Raw genomic sequence first — 9295 nt, 5'->3', positions numbered from 1 at the left:
CAACCCAAAGGATACCACAAAGTGCATAATATATTGTAGCTACAAGTATGACAATTTCGAGTAATGAAGCGAGGCAAGAACAAATTCAATACATCAACAATCGGAACTACAACTATCGTGGTAATCCTATGCCAAATTACTACCATCCAGAGCTTCGAAATCATGAGAATTTGTCTTATGAAAACACAAAGAATGTGTTGCAACCTCCTCCAGGATTTGATAGTCAACTAAATGAGAAGAAGATATCACTTGAGGATGCCATGGTTTACTTTGTTCAGGAGACAAATGCAATGTTTAAAAAGACTGATTCACGGTTGGACAACATTGAGATTCATTGTAGCAACATGAGAGCTGGTATAAAGAATATTGAAGTGCAAATTGGACAACTAGCCACAACCATCAATGCCCAACAAAGAGGAACTTTTCCTAACAACACAGAAGTGAATCTAAGGGAACAATGCAAGGCCATCACACATAGGAGTGGAAGAGAACTTGAGAGGTCACCATCAAAGGAAACCAATTCCACCCCTACAGTTGCAAACAATGGTCAAAGCAAGGATAAAGTAGAAGAAAAAGATGAAATACTAAGAGAGACTAACATGCCTCCAGGAATTTCATTTGCTGAAAATCCTCCTATTCTCTCTACTCCACTTCCTTATCCTCAACGTTTTCAAAAACAAAAATTAGATAAGCAATTTTCTAAGTTTATGGATATTTTTAAGAAAATTCATATAAATATTCTTTTTGCAGATGCCTTGGAACAAATGCCAAATTATGTCAAATTCCTGAAGGACATCATTTCGAAGAAGTGAATGTTGGAGGAGTTCGAAACAATGAAACTTTTTGAAGAATGCAGTTCTATTATTCAAAAGAAATTACCTCGAAAATTAAAAGATCCAGAGAGTTTCACTTTGCCATGCACTATTGGAAATTTATTTTTTGATAAATTTTTATGTGATCTTGGTGCTAACATTAATCTTATGCCACTTTCTGTTTGCAGGAAATTAAGACTTGAAGAGATGAAACAAACAACCATTTCTTTGTAACTAGAAGATCGATCCATCAAGTATTCACGTGGAATCATAGAAGACGTATTGGTAAAGGTGGATAAATTTATTTTTCCTGCTGATTTTGTGGTGTTAGATATGGAGGAATATGAACAAGTCCTACTAATTCTTGGCTGACCATTCTTGGCTACGGGAAGGGCTTTAATTGATGTTCACAAGGGCGAGTTAACATTGAGAGTGAACAAGGAAGAGGTTATGTTCAACATCTACCAAGCCATGAGAATTCCAGAAGAGCCAAGCACTTGTTTTAGGGTAGATGTCATTAAGCAATGTGTAGAAGAAACCTTTCAAGAAGATGCACTAGCTGATCACCTAGAACGAGCCTTGCAGCAGGATACATCACTTAGCAATGAAGTGGAGAGGAACTGTGTACTTATTCCTCTTGGAGATCCCCGGTTGATGAAGATTGAAAATTTTGGTTGTAGACTTTAAAACAAGCGCTTGTTCCCGCAGCCCATAGAATTTTTTTCATTTATTCATTTTTTTATTTATTTGAATAATTTGGATTTTGATGTAGATTTATTTAGCATGAATAAAGAGCTGAAAATCACAAACTACGACTGATTCACCATGAAACTAGGGAAGTTCCTTTCATTTCTTCATTCTGTCTCACTTTTGCATTACAATGAGGACATTGTTTAGTTTAAGTTTGGGGGTGTAAACTCCTATAGTCATTTGGTCTTCTTGTTTGCTATTTATTTATTTTTATGATTTTATAAGTCTTGAGTTGTTGGATTCTTTTACCAAGCATGTATTTGAGTATGATTGAATTCTCTATGACTATGAAATTTGTGATTGAAGATAGGATTGAGAAAAATTTTCAAAAATTTCTTTTATGTTAGGCTGAGTTTTGTGGGTATTTTGATTTAAATCTTTGACCTTGAACATAATTGAGCATATAGTCATTTTTTTCTTTATTCCATTTTGCTTATGAAGAGAAGGAGTTGAATTAACTGGGTCAGGGAAGTTTAATCTTACTTTGCTCTAGAATCCGTTGATGGATCCTTGCGGCGAAATCCTAGTTGATACTAAATATTAGAGAAATGATCTAGGCAATTTTTTTGTATAACCAAAAAGCTTTCCCAGTTGTCCTAATTATCATGCCATCATTGCATGGTGTATTCCCATAGTCAACCCCTTGAGCCTTATTTTATATAAGCCTTTATTTGTTCATTTAACTATATAAATCATTCTCGTTCTAAGCCTGAAAGACCATGAACCTTTACAGTTTGAGAAAATACTTTGGTGGAAATCTACATTTAAAGAAAAAAGTTAGTTTAAATGAAATTATGCTTTATTTGATCAAAGCATGTGAAAAAAAAAGGTGAACGAAGAAAAAAAAGAAGAAGGTTGAAGTGGTTGAAGATTGAAAAGGCTACAAGAATTAAGGTGGCTAAATGAAAAAGGTGGGAGGCTGAATTTAAAAAAAAAAAAATGAAAAAAGAAAAGAAAAAAAAAAGTATTTTTGCTGGGTTTGTCTTTTATTCAGAGGTGATTTATCCTTGATGGAAGAAAAAAAAAATAGAAAAAAAATTCAATAAGTGAAGTGCAAATCACTTCAGATTTTGTTGAAGGTACCAATTGAAGGTGTACTTGGTACTACTTTATTGTTTACAGCAACAATAATATCACAAGTATGAGCATATAGTCGAGGAAGAGTTATGGCTTGAATCATGTGGATATCTCTTTTATTATTTTTTCCACTAAGTATTTTTTCCAGTTTGCTTTGATTTTCCATATCCGTTTCTTTCTTAGCCCTCACCCTGTGGCCTGTCATTACAACCTGATTAAAGACCTTTTGATCTCTGATTTTCGTTTGACTACATTAGTGGAGAGAATTTTTGAAAATTGGACTTATGGGGTTAAGTTTTGAGAGAATTCTTCTAATTTTAGTTGTTCTACTTTTATTTGAATTTGCAGATGGTTCGGAGTTAAATTGACTATATCACAAACACACTTAAGGTCTTAGTTTTAGGTTGAAGAAAACGCTTAACCTTTACTTCACGAATTGTTAAATTTTTGATTGATTTTCCTTCTATCCTTGATTTTAAAAGAGTAAGATACTAGTGATGATATCTAATTCAGATCATGGCTTGGTGAGTGATGAAACTTCTTTATGGGGTCAAGTTGATAGTCTATAGTGGTATTTTATTTTATTTTATTTTTATTTTTGTTTGAGGACAAACAAAGTTGTAAGTTTGGGGGTGTTTGATGACTTGCATAATTTCTTATATTTTATCACTTCTTAACTTTAAACTTTAGTCTAAATACCCTATTATTGGACTAAAATGCTAAAATGTTATTAGAAATCATTGAAATTAATGTGCATTCTTGAATTGAGTTTCTATTTACCTTGGAATACTTCTGTGCATACTTTTATGTTTAATTTCAGAGTTTATAAAAGAGCAAGTCCAAGCCCATTCAAATTCAAAGAAATTTCAAGTGGGCAAGACGTTGGAACAACCTAAGAATCTTCAATGAGTGTAGGACTCTTCAAATAGTGATAATGATGGAGTAATTCGGATCAGCGTCCAAAATAGGCTAGCAGATAGAATAGACACACTTTAGTATTTTAATCATAACTTTTTGTTCCAATATTGGATTGATGCGAATCTTGATGTTTTGGAAAGCTATCTTAAATGGCTACAAAGTTGTCTCTAATAAGGTTTTCCAAATTCGAATTCATGAAGTATTTATTTGGCTGCCAAGTTGAATCTTAAAATTTAGGCGATTTTGTGTGCGGAAATATGAAGACATTATGGTATCTTTCCTACCCTATTTAAGCATATCATTAGCACGAAATTGGAGAGTTTTTTGAGAGGGGCATTTCTTTGGAGTTTTTCATTTCAGACGTTGCGGCTTGCGAGGGACGACACTGTGGACTGCGATGAGCATTTTCAGTGTTCATTTTCTTCTATTCTTCTCTCAGAAAAATTATGGTGAATTCGTTTATATTGAATTTAATTTTTAGCATGAACTAAATTTTCTTTATTCTAGGAAAACGATGTAATCTAGTTCCGAACTATGCTTTCTTTTCTATGTTAATTTGAAGTAATTCTCTTCTATATTTGTGTGATTTATTCTGAGCTTATTGCTTCTAATTAACTGGCCATTAATTAGATGATTTTAATCTTGTGATTTCTGTTGAAAGAGGGAATTATAGGATAGATCTTGGATATTTCGGCATAGATAAATATAGAGATCGAAAGACTTATATGAACCTATGTAGTATTAAAATCATTGGTCTTATTGCTTTCTTGCTTTATTAATTTGCATACTCTTGTGTAAAATGATGAACAAGAATAATTTTCAATTGACTGTCGAAAGAGGCTTTTGGATGTTTGTGGAGATTTGCTAACAAACAAAGAGAATTAAATTCAATTAGCTAGATGAGTAAAGCATAGTGAGGAATTAGGTGAAATCGATTTTCTAGAAGTTTTCTTTCTCATTGATTTGATCTTTGAACAATATCTTTCTTTTCCTTTGAATATTTCTTTGAATTAATTTTATTTTAATTTGCAATTACAAAAATCTTAGTGAATTTTCTAAATAAAGTCGAGATTAGTATAATTTCGGTATTTGTCAAAAGTAAGTTATCAATCCCTGAGGACGATACTCTTCTCATCACTTTACTATAAAACTACGATACTGTGCACTTGTAGTTTTGCACCCATCAAGTACTATAATATGGCAAAGTTTTATAAACATATAATATATGACCTCCACAATCTACATATATAGATTTTGGACGATAGGCATTGAGAGGACTAAAAATAAGCGTTGCCTTGTACTTCAAACGAGGTAATAGACATTTACTTTGATTATAGTTTTTGAACTTTATGCGGTCGGATAAGAGGCTTGCATTGCTATACCACTTAGGCCTTCCTTGGCATCAACATCTCTTTGCATCCTTATGTACCCTTCTTCACCCCACTGTGTACCCCACGAGTTTTTCACTAGCCAATACTTGGTCCCGTCATTAGTGATCCCATAACCAACAGCGGTAACACCATGGTCTAGGCTAGTGCCACACTCTCCTGTAAAAATACCACTTGAATAGAAATGGAAATCAAAACCTCCAGCATCTATAGCAACAGAAACAGGTTGATTAGCTACAGCTTGAAGAAGTGCCTTTCGCTGTTGGCTTGCACATCTTCAAAGGCATTTATCTTGGCTGCGTGGTTGTTGGCTTCTTCCTTTGTGTTGCAAGTTCCATCAACACCCTTGTAAGGATAGTTGGCTTCTGTTGTGACGCCTTGATTATGTTGGATGAGTTGGAATGCGTTGTCCATCAAACCACCGCCACAGCCTTGATCAATTCCTTTAACATCACAGTCAACCAATTCTTGCTCAGACAAAGAGATTAATTGACCAGTTGATAGCTTAGTAATTTCTTCCATGGTTGCCACTGCTGAAAATGCCCAGCAACATCGTACATTTCATCACTAAAAATAGTTAACAGTCTGAAAGTTGGTATAATTCATTTCAAAAGTAGGCACTTACCACATTGTCCTTGGTCTTTGATGTGTGTTACAGCTCCTTTCTTTCTCCAGTCCAATGTAGAGGGCAAAACAGTTACATTTCCATATTTGAAAGAAGAAGTCTTTGTAGTGCATTCATGCCCCATGAATTTATTTCGTGTGGCTTTGAACTCTTCATTTGTAAGATCTGCAAATTGGTTGACTCCTAACTTGTACAGTTTGTTTCCAGCACCATTAAATGATTCTATGCGTGCCGCATTTTCCTTGAATATTTTGAAACGCTTCTCCTTCTCATGAGTGTCCTCATATACACGTCCATAACGAACCATCCATTCTTCATACTTCTCATGCATTGCTACATCTTGGAGGGTGCGAGCAGCAGCTTGAGAAGCCAAAGCTCCCAAAGTGAGGATTAAATCCAAACAAATGCATTGGCCATGGTTAGAGAATCCCCATAATTTGTATTGGTTTCAACTAATATTTGATGCATTGAATGACTAGGATAATGACAATCCTCCTTGAATTGCATGCTAGTCTATGGAAACGTTAGAGGATGAATTCGTCATCATTGTATCCGAGAGAATTTCCTGATTTGGATCCATCCATGAAGCTATTTAATTTGGTTGGCTTTGAATTGCCATTTTGGAGTTTCTTGTTACTCATATTGATCTATATTTACGTGTGAAATCATAAATTGATATGTGCTTTGATTGATAGCAAGCATATTAGTATTTGTACTTGGGTGTCTCACCCATAAAATGAAACCAAAAATGTCCAAGCGTAACGTTACGTTTATTTATGAAAGAAAAGTTTTGAACACAAATAGACACAATGTAACGCCCCGGTCCAGCACGAGTCGGAGAGTTACTTCCTATTACTTAAACTCACATTTCAACAATATAAATATAGACTCCAAATTTCCAATATCATATATAAATTTCGATTCAACTAATTTCCTCAATATAACAAATTTTCCAGAACGCCAAGTCATCATAACACAATAAAGTTTTTTAATAAAAATTGCCAATAGTCATAAAAATTTTCTATGCTTAATCCACTATAATTAAATCATCTCACCCAATGCCTCATAATCTTGATCCTCAGCTGAACCATCAAAATATCTGAAAAAAAATATTGTGTAGATAAGAGGCGAGTTATCAACAACTTAGTAAGCATAGAGCATATACTAGTATGTAAATATGAGCATTTATAAAGTTTGGTATGCAGAACAAAACATTTACATTCAGAATGTAGAAACAACATATTTACTTTCAGAATGCATAAACAAAACTTGGTACAAAATATCAAAGTGAAATTTTAAGAAAAACAAACTTGTTCCCGAAAAGAAAATCCTTTGGCATATCCAAATTGAAACATTATATTCATATCATTTCATAGCATCACATCTGGACAAATACATGTTTGACCCTCGTGGTAGGGTTATAAACTATCATACCGGTGGCTGGGCCATAAACCATGTTTGACCCCCGTGGTAGGGTTATAAACCACCATTATACCCATGGTTGGGCCGTATACCATGTTTGACCCCTGTGGTAGAGTCAAACAGAAATAGAACGGAACATCATCGGAATCAGATTACATTCAGATACAGAATCAGAACTTCATACCAAGGTTTTTAGATGACACATCATATCAAAACAAAATATTGAATAGCTTCAGATCATTTCACATGTTCGAAATAAATAGAATACAAAACATCTTCATTTATTCATAGTAAAAACTTTTAGATTTTCATATTCGTTCTTTTTGCATTGTTTAGAAACATAATGCACAAAATCAGCTCATGTTTACACCAGTCATGACAGAAAATACTTTCTCTTATATAAAATTTATGCATATGCAGAATAAACATCTGAGGTCATTTTCAGATTTCTTTTAAAAAACAAACAAGCTTATTTTCAAAGTCAACCTTATTTTATTTTTTTATGCAAAACTAGTATATGAACCTTGCTTACTTGGACTTCTTAGCTTTTCAGCAATTTTCCTCAATAATGTTGAACAAGAATTACTCGTCATCTATAAAATAATCACCTAATTTCCATAAATTTTCGATTGAACATGCATTTCAATATTTAAGCCTAAGAAGCTAAAATAACCTATTTTAATTCCTCAAAACCTATATAACCCTGAAATATCATCACTTCTCCAAATCAAACAATAACCACTTAAAATGCTCTGACTAAGCTATTAAATTCTAAGACATTTTCTAAATTCATATTCGTTATTTTTGCATAGTTTAGAAACATAACGTACAAAATCAGCTCATGTCTACACTAGTCATGACAGAAAATACTTTCTCTTATATAAAATTTATGCATATGCAGAATAAACATCTGAGGTCGTTTCCAGATTTCTTTTAAAAAACAAATATGTTTATTTTCAAAGTCAACCTCATTTTATTTTTTTAATGCAAAACTAGTATATGAATCTTGCTTATATGGACTTCTTAGCTTTTCAGCAATTTTCCTCGATAATGTTGAACAAGAATTACTCGTCACCTATAAAATAATCACGTAATTTCCATAAATTTCCAATTGAACATGTATTTCAATATTTAAGCGTAAGACGCTCAAATAATATATTTTAATTCCTCAAAACCTATAATCCTAAAATACCATCACTTCTCCAAATCCAACAATAACCACTTAAAAAATGCTCTGACTAAGCTATTAAATTCTAAGACATTTTCTAAAACTGTAAAATAATATTAGTAATAAACTCAACTATGCCACAAAACACAAATCTGGCTTAAAGATTCATTATAACAAAACTGATTAAAGAAGGAGGGCAAAGATTTCATTTAAAAACTTATACTACAAACCAATCCTATGGACAACAGGTTTATAAAAAAACATGTTCACTAAGCACCCATTCAAGGGCATTTTGGGAAAGAAAGAAAACATAACCTGCATGGCTCTTTGAAAGCAAAAACTGGGATTTACAAACACGTAACAGTGGCCATGCTTACTGAGGAGGAAGGTGGGATGCAAAGGCAGGGCTGGGCGGATGTCGCAGGTGGTCCACACAATGGCGGAGCACTAAGAGATAGAGACAGAGAGTGGTGAGCGAGAGTGGGTGAGTGGTGGGAGAGAGAGGGAGAGATTAGCATCGTGAGAGAGACGGATAGTAAGGGAAAGAGAGAAAGAGGACCAAACCGATATTGGGCAACCGAAAGGGATGGAGATGCCATGTGATGGTGGTTCGGGGTGGTGCAAGGTAGTGGCGTACGGTGAAGCTTTTCCGCGATTAGGTTTACTCCAATAAGGATAGTCTTGCGGCTTTGAGTTGGTTACTAACAGTGGTTGGTGCAAGGCCGTGGGAAAATCTCTCACGGCTGAGCCACACTGAATGGGTGGCAAGTGGCTAGCAACTTGCATCGTTGGTGGCGGAGGTGCATAGCAAGAAACTTGCTTTGTTTTCTAGCTTAAAATAAGAGGCTTCCGAGTTATGGGTGTTCTAACGCCGTGATGTGTAAGACATGCAGTGGTGGAGTTTTCTTTCGGTGGTTTTTGGCTATTTGCGCAGCGGTGGTGCAAGATGGCAGCGGTGAGGAGGATGTTGAGGTGGTTTACGGTGGGAAAGAGGGTTACGAGAGGTGGAGTGGAACACAACCCTTTGGTGGGGCTGGGTGCCATCGGTGGTGGTGTTAGGTGGTGCCGTGGCCTGCTGCAGATCCGAGCACTAGAGGCGGGTTGAAGGCTGTAGGTGGCCGTGCGTGGTCTAGGG

The 9295-nt window shown here is 34.9% G+C and overlaps 1 pseudogene; it reads right to left on the bottom strand.

The window, feature by feature from the left end:
- Positions 1-4904: 4904 nt before the first annotated feature.
- On the bottom strand, positions 4905-5991 carry LOC109020841 (annotated as a pseudogene).
- Between the last annotated feature and the right edge of the window lie 3304 nt (positions 5992-9295).

Source organism: Juglans regia, chromosome 1, assembly GCF_001411555.2.
Source record: "Juglans regia cultivar Chandler chromosome 1, Walnut 2.0, whole genome shotgun sequence".
Lineage (NCBI taxonomy): Eukaryota > Viridiplantae > Streptophyta > Magnoliopsida > Fagales > Juglandaceae > Juglans > Juglans regia.
This window is presented reverse-complemented; position numbering and strand designations above follow the sequence as displayed.